Here is an 11,036-nt window from a genome sequence, read left to right as displayed (position 1 = left end):
ACACACACACACACACACACACACACACACACACACACACACACACACACACACACACATACATATATATATATATATAAAAAAAAAAAAACACCCAGCACGCCCCTGCGGGCGGTTTATCCTTCAAGCTCGGGTCCTCTACCAGAGGCCTGGGAACTTGAGGGTCCTGCGCAGTATCTTAGCTGTTCCCAGGACGGCGCTCTTCTGGACAGAGATCTCCGATGTTGTTCCCGGGATCTGCTGGAGCCACTCGCCTAGCTTGGGAGTCACCGCACCTAGTGCTCCGATTACCACGGGGACCACTGTTACCTTCACCCTCCACATCCTCTCGAGCTCTTCTCTGAGCCCTTGGTATTTCTCCAGCTTCTCGTGTTCCTTCTTCCTGATATTGCTGTCATTCGGAACCGCTACATCGATCACTACGGCCGTCTTCTTCTGTTTGTCTACCACCACTATGTCCGGTTGGTTAGCCACCACCATTTTGTCCGTCTGTATCTGGAAGTCCCACAGGATCTTAGCTCGGTCATTCTCCACCACCCTTGGGGGCATCTCCCATTTTGACCTTGGGACTTCCAGGTTATACTCGGCACAGATGTTCCTGTACACTATGCCGGCCACTTGGTTATGGCGTTCCATGTATGCCTTGCCTGCTAGCATCTTGCACCCTGCTGTTATGTGCTGGATTGTCTCTGGGGCATCTTTACACAGCCTGCACCTGGGGTCTTGCCTGGTGTGATAGACCCCAGCCTCTATCTTGTACTCAGAGCTTGTTCTTGTGCTGCCATGATTAGTGCTTCTGTGCTGTCTTTCAGTCCAGCTTTGTCCAGCCACTGGTAGGATTTCTGGATATCAGCCACCTCCCCTATCTGCCGGTGGTACATACCGTGCAGGGGCCTGTCCTTCCATGATGGTTCCTCGTCTCCCTCCTCTTTCTTGGGTTTCTGCTGCCTGAGGTATTCACTGAGCACTCGGTCAGTTGGGGCCATCTTCCCAATGTATTCTTGGATGTTCGTTGTCTCATCCTGGACTGTGGTGCTGACACTCACCAGTCCCCGGCCCCCTTCCTTCCGCTTAGCGTACAGCCTCAGGGTGCTGGATTTGGGGTGAAACCCTCCATGCATGGTAAGGAGCTTTCTTGTCTTTATGTCAGTGGCTTCTATCTCCTCCTTTGGCCAGCCTATTACCCCAGCAGGGTACCTGATCACGGGCAGGGCGTACGTGTTGATGGCCCGGATCTTGTTCTTACCATTCAGCTGACTCCTCAGGACTTGCCTGACCCTCTGCAGGTACTTGGTGGTTGCAGCTTTTCTAGCGGCCTCTTCATGGTTCCCATTCGCCTGTGGGATCCCCAAGTACTTGTAACTGTCCTCTATGTCTGCAATGTTGCCTTCTGGTAGTTCAATCCCCTCAGTTCTGACTACCTTCCCTCTCTTTGTTACCATCCGACTACACTTCTCCAGTCCGAACGACATTCCAATGTCATTGCTGTATAGCCTGGTAGTGTGGATCAGTGAATCGATGTCTCGTTATATATATATATATATATATATATATATATATATATATATATATATATATATATATATATATATATATATATATACACACACACACACACACACACACACACACACACACACAAATTATAGGTATTATTGTCCCTTTAAAAGTTATTCAGCAGTTCTAAGGGACTGGTGGAGATATAATATTTGACATATGACCCATCTGAATGACTTCCAGCAAGTCTGAAGCAGAAATATTGTTTCAGTGACAAGATATAGTCCACAATCACTTTTTGGCAGGTCGAAAATGGCATATTATCGGTATTAATGTTCTTTTAAAAGTTATTCAGCAGTTCTTGGAGAGTGTTTGGGATATAATATGTCACATGTAACCCTTCTGGATGATATCCAACAATTTTGAAGCAGAAACATTGTTTCAGTGACAAGATATAGGTGGCAATCACTTTTTGGCAGGCTGAAAATTGCATATTGTCAGTTTTATTGTTCCCTTAATGGTAATTTAGCCGTTCTGGGGGATTGTTTGAGGTGTAATATTTGACATATAACCCTTCTGAATGACATCCACCAAGTTTGAAGCAGAAATAGTATCTCAGTGACGAGTTATGCCACAATCACTTTTTGGTAGCGCTAAAATGCCATGTTCTCAGTCGTTATTCTGAACAAACAAGAAAGAGTCATGGTGATACTGGCACAAACGGTCTTTATTGTTTTAACTACTATTCGACAGTCTTATAACAAATATGAACAACGAGAGTAGACATACTAAACCTGTAGGCATTAATTATTCCATCGTGATGCGTGTAGTCATTCGTGACTGCGCTACACACCGAAAGCAACGTTCTGAAAAGCGTCATAATTCAGTTACAAGAAACGTTGAAGTTTCATAAATGCATACCTTTGCCTAATAACAAAGGCATAAATGTGTTTGTTTGCCCCCCCCGCCCGTTATATCAGTTGCACGGAAGTAGCTGGCAACGCAAGTAATCCGGGCGCTACAGCTTTAAGCAGCTGCGCGCGCTCCCGCGGACGGCAATCAGTTTCTGGCAGACAATCACTTTTTGGCACAACACCGGCACGCCGTTCGTTTTCAATGTTTTGAAGCAGGGCTTGCAAAGCGTTTTCTAAAGGCTGTAGGGGGTCGATCGGTGGGGCTATATGATCAACGTCTCTGTTCAATTCTGCCACGGCTTCCAACAAAGCGTCAGGAATGCTGCGTTCTTCCGACATGATTTTCTTTATTTCTTAATTCACAGACTTTTACATGTGTATGCTTTTACTTTGCATCCCTTTACTTTACAGATCATTGTGTCGATATATTGATGCATATGCACAGACTGTTATGGCGTACATGAAAGCGAGGTCATCCAGGATTCTCTTCTTATGACGTAGCCGTCGACCTGTAAGAAAAGACAGACAGAATGTATTTTTAAAACATACATTTTTTATAGAGCGGAGAAGTTTATTAATACAACATAATTATTTATTAGGGTCGATTCATCCCCCGTCAATTACCTCTCAGTCTCCTGAGAGTTGGAGGAGCTCTGGACGGTTCCTCCTCCGCCTGATTTTCTGTATCGGTCTCTGTCGAGAAATAAAACAGAAGAGAGAAAAGTTTTAAGAAAACAAATTGTGTCTCTCCTCCTTCCTATTTTTGAGAATGAAAAACTTTTATTTACCTCGCTCCTCCATCCGATTGTCTGTAGCGGGGGTTTGAATAGGTATATTCTCAATCTCGGCTGTCGAGAAATAAAACAAAAAGAAAAAGATTTTAAAAAAAAAACAACTTTCTAGCACACTTTATACCACTCCAAGTCGGGAGGGGCGGTATAGCATACTCGGCTTTTCGAATACGTTATTTTGTAGAAAAATTGATTACCTTCGGTTTTAAAACTTATTTCTCCGCAGTTCTCCTGGTATGCGGAGACGAAAATAACGTCGTCTTCTTGTTCTTCTTTTCGCTGCGGCGGCGGCGGAGGTTCTGCGGGGAGGATGGCGTCTAAATCGCCTCGGAAAACGGCCGGATTTATGCTGCTACTCACCGCGCTATCGATAGCTTCTGTAAGTAACAGAGTTTCGTTAAAAAAAGTCTATCTAAACCTAATTAAAAAATGATATATACTTATTTAATCGCACCGTAGTCCACTTGCGTGAAATCATTGATGTAGAAATCAAAAAGAAAGTAATCAAATTATTGACATCTCTGTTGATATATAATTTAAAGTCGTAAAGAAAAAAAGACTTACCGGGGTGAGGTACGAATACTTCTGGCGAGATGGCCCTGGCGCTCTGATCGGCGGTGTTGTTTGAACGGAATGCTGACATAATATTCTCGGATGCTTCCTCGCGATTGGTAGAACTGTCACAGTAGGGTTTGAGCAGATAACGGCTCTTTTAACTCCCCTCTCTCATTTTATCCTCGTCTAGCGAGGCATCTGTTTTTTCGCTGCATCTGTATTGTCAGTTAGAGAGGGGGTTTTTTTCTTCTCATCCTTCGGGTCTCTGTTTTGTTTGTGTGTGTGTGTGTGCGCAGTCGGGAGAGTTGGGGTGTCCAATTTCCTTTTTTGTGAGGGCTGTCTGTTTTCCACATTCTGCAACGGTAAAATACGACTTAGAGGCGGATATTTGTTTTACTTTATGGGCAACAGTTGTTCTTGCTCGCCTCCTGTTGACAAAACTGACCTGATGGTTTAAACTCGACTCAGAGAAAAAAAAACTCTTTCCCACAGATGGGGGTGCTTTAATAAACTTATTCGAATATGAGCTTTTTTTTCCCACTAAGGCTTATTTTATGGGGAGATGTACGAAATTATTTACCGGGTTACAAGCAATGATAATATCGGCTGTTGACTCCTCAGCGTCATCATTTTCATTTTCTGTCTATTGAGAAAACCCATTGTAAAAGTAATGAAGAAAAAAACTCTACCGCTGTCTCATTCCTCCTTGACCCGCGGTGTGTGTGTGTGTGTGTGTGTGTGTGTGTGTGAGAGAGAAACAAGATCGCCTGTCACGGCAATTATGGTTTGTTTTTCAGTCCCTTGTAAAAGGGACTCTCAAAAGGAAAAGTAGTATTCAAAGAAAAGTATTCACTAAGGGATATTTATTCATTTTTACACGGGAGAGCGATAATCCCATACAGTTTATGACAAAATTTAATCCGAAGTGATTGATGGCCCTAATCACGACCTTTTGACCTCCCCCCCCTCCCCCCCGGAAGTGTGTAATGAGCGTGACGAATCGCATCCGGAGAAGGGGGGGTGAACCCCGGAAGCGCGCCATCTGTTGTTGGGGGAAAAAAAGTTTTTAGAGGGAGGGTCTGCAGCAGGGGAGGAGAATAAAAAGCAGAGAGGAGGAGTCCGTCACAATTTCTAAGTCACAGACACACAGGATGGATTTCCTTCTGCAGCCCAGCAGCGCTCCTGTGTCCGATGAGATCTGCTCTCCCAAAGAAGAAGGCTTTGAATATGACATATTCAAATACAGCATATTTACTATGGAAGGCCTCGATCCTACCGGAAATACTCCGGAAGTGTCTAGTCATTTTCAGACCTGATGCGTCATGTTCCCTAAGCACAGCGGTGATGCAGCAGATGATTCTGTGATGTATAGAGAGACAGAGCGGCAGCTAGTTTTCCGCAAACTCATAGTCTGAATTCTGTTTCAATATTATGACAATTTTCTCTGTTTTTTTTTACAATAGCGGGTGTAATTTTACTTTCTTAAGCTGCACCGGCGTTTGTAATGGAAATAAAGAGTGACTTCCTGTAGAGATTTCAATAGTATTTTATTTTCCTATAATACAGACGCTGTAAAAAACCTTTAAGATACACCATAGCTTGTGATGAAAAGAAGAACTTTCTATCCGCTTGTAACCTACAGGCTGCCTATGTGTAAAAAACGAATAAATATCCCTTAGTGAATACTACTTTTCCTTTTGAGAGACTGAAAAACAAACCATAATTGCAGCGACAGGCGATCTTGTTTCACACACACACACACACACACACACACACACACACACACACACACACACACCGCGGGTACTTTTACAATGGGTTTTCTCAATAGATAGAAAATGATGACGTTGAGGAGTCAACAGCCGATATTATCATTGCTTGTAACCCGGTAAATAATTTCGTACATCTCCTCCCCTAAAATAAGCCTTAGCGGAAAAAAAAGCTCATATTCGAATAAGTTTATTAAAGCACCCCCCTCTGTGGGAAAGAGTCAACCATGAGGCGAGTTTTGTCAACAGCAATTGTCCATTTGGTAAAACAAATATCCGCCTCTAAGTCGTATTTTACCGTTGCAGAATGTGGAAAACAGACAGCCCTCACAGGAGGCACCCAGGGGCCCACCTCACACACCATAGTTAAAATATTTAAATTTCAACTAAATTTGTAGTAATGATCGGATTTCCTCACTTATCTACACCACACTCCTTGTCCTTGATTTCTTATCGTTTCTTATCGTTCCTCTGTCCCTTAATAGAAACCACATATATAGAAACTATCCTCCCTTTCAGTTGTCTTTTGCACTTCCATATCGCAAAGCAGTTACTGTAGGTTATTTTCTGCTTATGCATTAATGTAATTAATTAACTTATTTATCCTTAAGTACGGTAATGACTTGAGTTCTAATGCTTTTTGTCTCTTGAGTTAGCCGTCAATGTGGGATTTTTTTACCCTTTTGTTCAGTTAAAGCTGCCTTTCATTCTTCAACGCAGCTTAAACTCTAATAGGTAAGCTTTCTTGTAATTTCTTAGTTCTGCAGTCTTCTTGAAAGACATCCGAGACTCTTCTTTGGATGCTGGCTGCCTTTTGTTTTGTTTTCTGTCAAGATGATCCCACACTGCTTCGATTATCTTGAGGTTCGAACCCTGGAGAGATCAATCCATGACTGATGCGTTGTTTCATCCAGGCATACTTTGACTACATTGGCAGTATGTTTGCGATCATTGTCGTACTGAAAAATGAAGTTGAAGCCAATCAGACACTACGTGGTATTACATGGTCGATCAAAATCTGGTGGAACTTTTCTACATTCATAATTTGATTAATTTGGATAAGAGCTCCAACAACACTGGCTGAAATCTAGCGGGTGAAGGTGCGGGTCTTGTTGAATTATTAAACATACTTTCTTTAATTTTTCGAGCCACAAAAACAACAACTTTTAATTTTCTTCTGCTTGAGTCTCGGCCTCGGGTAGCTCTACTTATCATTGCTCAGTCAGTCGTCTGTTTGTGCTACTTTTTTTCAAGGAGCAGTGGATTATTGGTAAGGGTGACTTTATGTGTTTAGCTACTTAAGTGGAAGTACTGTGGAAAGTTTTACCTTACATACATAGATCTACCAGTACAGCTTCTGAGGTAACTGTTTACAAAATGTTATAATCTATTCAAAGGTTCTTTGCAATTTTACATTGATAAACATTATCCTTAACACATTTGGCCCACATAAAGTACTATGGCCATCACACTGTCATTTAGAATTGTTTAAATAACTCGTGTCTTAAGTCCTTCCATCAAACAGAAAATTAAAAAAAAAAAAAAAACATGGTTCACTTTTACATCACAAAATGTTAGAAATATAAGCCGTTCATAACAACCTGAAAGGTTGGGAGTTTAAAATGCAAACCGATGGAAGCAGAAGTAGAAGACTATAATGTCTCAGAGCACACGGTGTCTATTAATGTGTAGACATGTATAAATAAGAGCTTAATAAAGATGCTTAATTTCTTAAGAAATAAACAGGTGGAGTGATCTTTATCAAAAGTGGATGTTGCATCTGTGGCTAAACCCCTGTACCCAAAAAAACTTTAAAAATCTACTGTGTGTGAGGCTGTGTAAGTAAAGCTTGCCCTTCACACCTGCGTGTAATAAACCATTTGTTGGGGGTTGTGGATTTGGCACCTCAGCATTGTGAAAGTGGGGAAACATGTTTCTGGCTGTGCATAAGATTCCTCCTTACAACTTAGAATCTCAGTTCTAAATGAAATTCAGATGTTTTTTTTAAGTATGGCTAATGTATTAATTGACTTCTAAGGCACACACACACACACACACACACACACACACACACACACACACACACACACACACACACACACACACACACACACACACACAAGAACAACACAGAGAAGAAGAAGAGGGGGTCGTTTTACTACACATCATAAAAACGCAATCATTCATCTTCCAACTGTATCTTTCTGTTCTGGCTTTAGAGTCATAGGTTGTTTACTGAGCCGTACTTTGGGAGTCATACTGTTGTGATACTGAGGAGAAAAGGGTAAGGTTTGATAGACTAAACCCTTACACACATAACTTGAAAAACCTAAAGAGTGTGTGAGACTGCTAGCTGTGTTGTTCAGCATTAAACTCATCTACAAATGTGTTAGTAAAGAGCGACTTGTACTTCTGTCCCATTAAGCAACGGTTTAACAAATTTCACTGCAAACTATAAAAGGAATCTGGATTTATATAGAACATAGTAGTGATGGATTAAGTGCAGGAAACACTAGTATAAGGTGTCTATTGAACAAATCTCCTTCAGCGTTCAAAATGACCAAAGTGAGGCCTACAGGCGTTTTCTCTTGATTGGTTGTGTTCAGGGAAATACAATATATTTTTGAATTTTTAATTGCATGACAAACATACAATAGACTCTTGAGCATATTTATATAGCTAAATACACAATGGTATAACCGTGCTAAATAAAAGAGGCCCAAGTACCAAAGCACTCTAATGCAAGCCTCTAAACTGCATGTTGATAAGTACATGAAGCGTACCTCTACAGCTGAAAACAGATTGTATCCATACTTTGAGGATCTGCTGAATTGTTTTTAATGGCACTTTTTTTTTTGATGAACTGCAGATGATGATGAATTCCTCTTTATTGTAGAAACAGTCCCTAAGCTGTTGTTGCTCATACTTACTGAGTTCCCTAGCTACTTCCTTACTATGTCAGTAAACTTTTTGAAAAGGAAGCTGCTGTAGATTTAAAGAAACACCTTAATTGAAGCAAAGGCAAAAAAATTGGAATGAATTTTATGTGACTGTAAAGCCAACAATAAGTGAAAATCCAAAAACACCTCCAATCCTAATGATCTCCCCCTCTCTCTCTGTGTGTGTGTGTGTGTCCTCACAGAAGGAAGGTCACGACAGGAGCTTTTTTCAATCAGTTTTTACAAGAAGTAGCTCATACAATGGTATAAATGTATTATTTGCGATACTTTATAAATATGAACCTCTAAAGATTTTGAGTTCGTGCACATTGTGAATCAAGAATCTAAATATTTGTATCACAATGATTTCTATAAAAGCATTTTGTTTATGGGGATAATGTGACAAATCTTTTGTGACCCTATTAATGATCAATGGTGATTAAAGAGGAACCCTGGCTCTGGACATTTTCATGACAAGTGACAGCGCAGACAACTACTAACGAGAGAACATGTTTTATCATCATAAACACGGTGATAAGACGCATCGTTAAAGCGTCACTTCAGTAATGTTGACTCATGTTTTTAATAATGACTTTAAAACACTAAACTCTAATTTCTGTGGTTATTTTAAGTTTACAGAATATAACATGTGGTAAGACGACGAGTTTTACTTCTCATGTTATGTGTATCTATTTATCATGTATGCTTTGCTCTGTGGACTGTAAAATGTTTCATTGTGTTCATGAAATAAACCAGACTTTCACTGTCTGCATCTTTTACTGTTTTTCTGCTTTTGTTCACTCCAAGTTTGACAAAACCTACAGATATCCAGAGTTAACTCACTAACAATGTGGAGCAGTCTCAGTGTATTTAGCTGCTTTTTCCCTGAACACAACCAACCGAGAGAAACGCCTGTAGGCCTCACTTTGGTCATTTTGAACGCTGAAGGAGATTTGTTCAATAGACACCTTATACTAGTGTTTCCTGCACTTAATCCATCACTACTATGTTCTATATAAATCCAGATTCCTTTTATAGTTTGCAGTGAAATTTGTTAAACCGTTGCTTAATGGGACAGAAGTACAAGTCGCTCTTTACTAACACATTTGTAGATGAGTTTAATGCTGAACAACACAGCTAGCAGTCTCACACACTCTTTAGGTTTTTCAAGTTATGTGTGTAAGGGTTTAGTCTATCAAACCTTACCCTTTTCTCCTCAGTATCACAACAGTATGACTCCCAAAGTACGGCTCAGTAAACAACCTATGACTCTAAAGCCAGAACAGAAAGATACAGTTGGAAGATGAATGATTGCGTTTTTATGATGTGTAGTAAAACGACCCCCTCTTCTTCTTCTCTGTGTTGTTCTTGTGTGTGTGTGTGTGTGTGTGTGTGTGTGTGTGCGCCTTAGAAGTCAATTAATACATTAGCCATACTTAAAAAAACATCTGAATTTCATTTAGAACTGAGATTCTAAGTTGTAAGCAGAAATCTTATGCACAGCCAGAAACATGTTTCCCCACTTTCACAATGCTGAGGTGCCAAATCCACAACCCCCAACAAATGGTTTATTACACGCAGGTGTGAAGGGCAAGCTTTACTTACACAGCCTCACACACAGTAGATTTTTAAAGTTTTTTTGGGTACAGGGGTTTAGCCACAGATGCAACATCCACTTTTGATAAAGATCACTCCACCTGTTTATTTCTTAAGAAATTAAGCATCTTTATTAAGCTCTTATTTATACATGTCTACACATTAATAGGCACCGTGTGCTCTGAGACATTATAGTCTTCTACTTCTGCTTCCATCGGTTTGCATTTTAAACTCCCAACCTTTCAGGTTGTTATGAACGGCTTATATTTCTAACATTTTGTGATGTAAAAGTGAACCATGTTTTTTTTTTTTTTAATTTTCTGTTTGATGGAAGGACTTAAGACACGAGTTATTTAAACAATTCTAAATGACCGTGTGATGGCCATAGTACTTTATGTGGGCCAAATGTGTTCAGGATCATGTTTATCAATGTAAAATTGCAAAGAACCTTTGAATAGATTATAACATTTTGTAAACAGATACCTCAGAAGCTGTACTGGTAGATCTATGTATGTAAGGTAAAACTTTCCACAGTACTTCCACTTAAGTAGCTAAACACATAAAGTCACCCTTACCAATAATCCACTGCTCCTTGAAAAAAAGTAGCACAAACAGACGACTGACTGAGCAATGATAAGTAGAGCTACCCGAGGCCGAGACTCAAGCAGAAGAAAATTAAAAGTTGTTGTTTTTGTGGCTTGAAAAATTAAAGAAAGTATGTTTAATAATTCAACAAGACCCGCACCTTCAACACATGTACATTCAAATTTTGGAACAGGCTCAACATTGCTGCTGTTCAATAGTTTTTATCCGTTTGAAAAAGTCATTTTACGGCTTTAATGTTTCCAGCTGATAAGGAGAATGAGTGCATTTCAAATGTGCGTCCAAAGGCTTTAAACATCTGCTTTGTCTGTAACGACAGTATCAAACTACAGAGCATTGTTTTTACTAAAATTCAACATTTTCCGATGAAAA

Source organism: Astatotilapia calliptera, chromosome 22, assembly GCF_900246225.1.
Source record: "Astatotilapia calliptera chromosome 22, fAstCal1.2, whole genome shotgun sequence".
Classification (NCBI taxonomy): Eukaryota; Metazoa; Chordata; class Actinopteri; order Cichliformes; family Cichlidae; genus Astatotilapia; species Astatotilapia calliptera.
Note: the sequence above shows the minus strand (reverse complement) of the source record.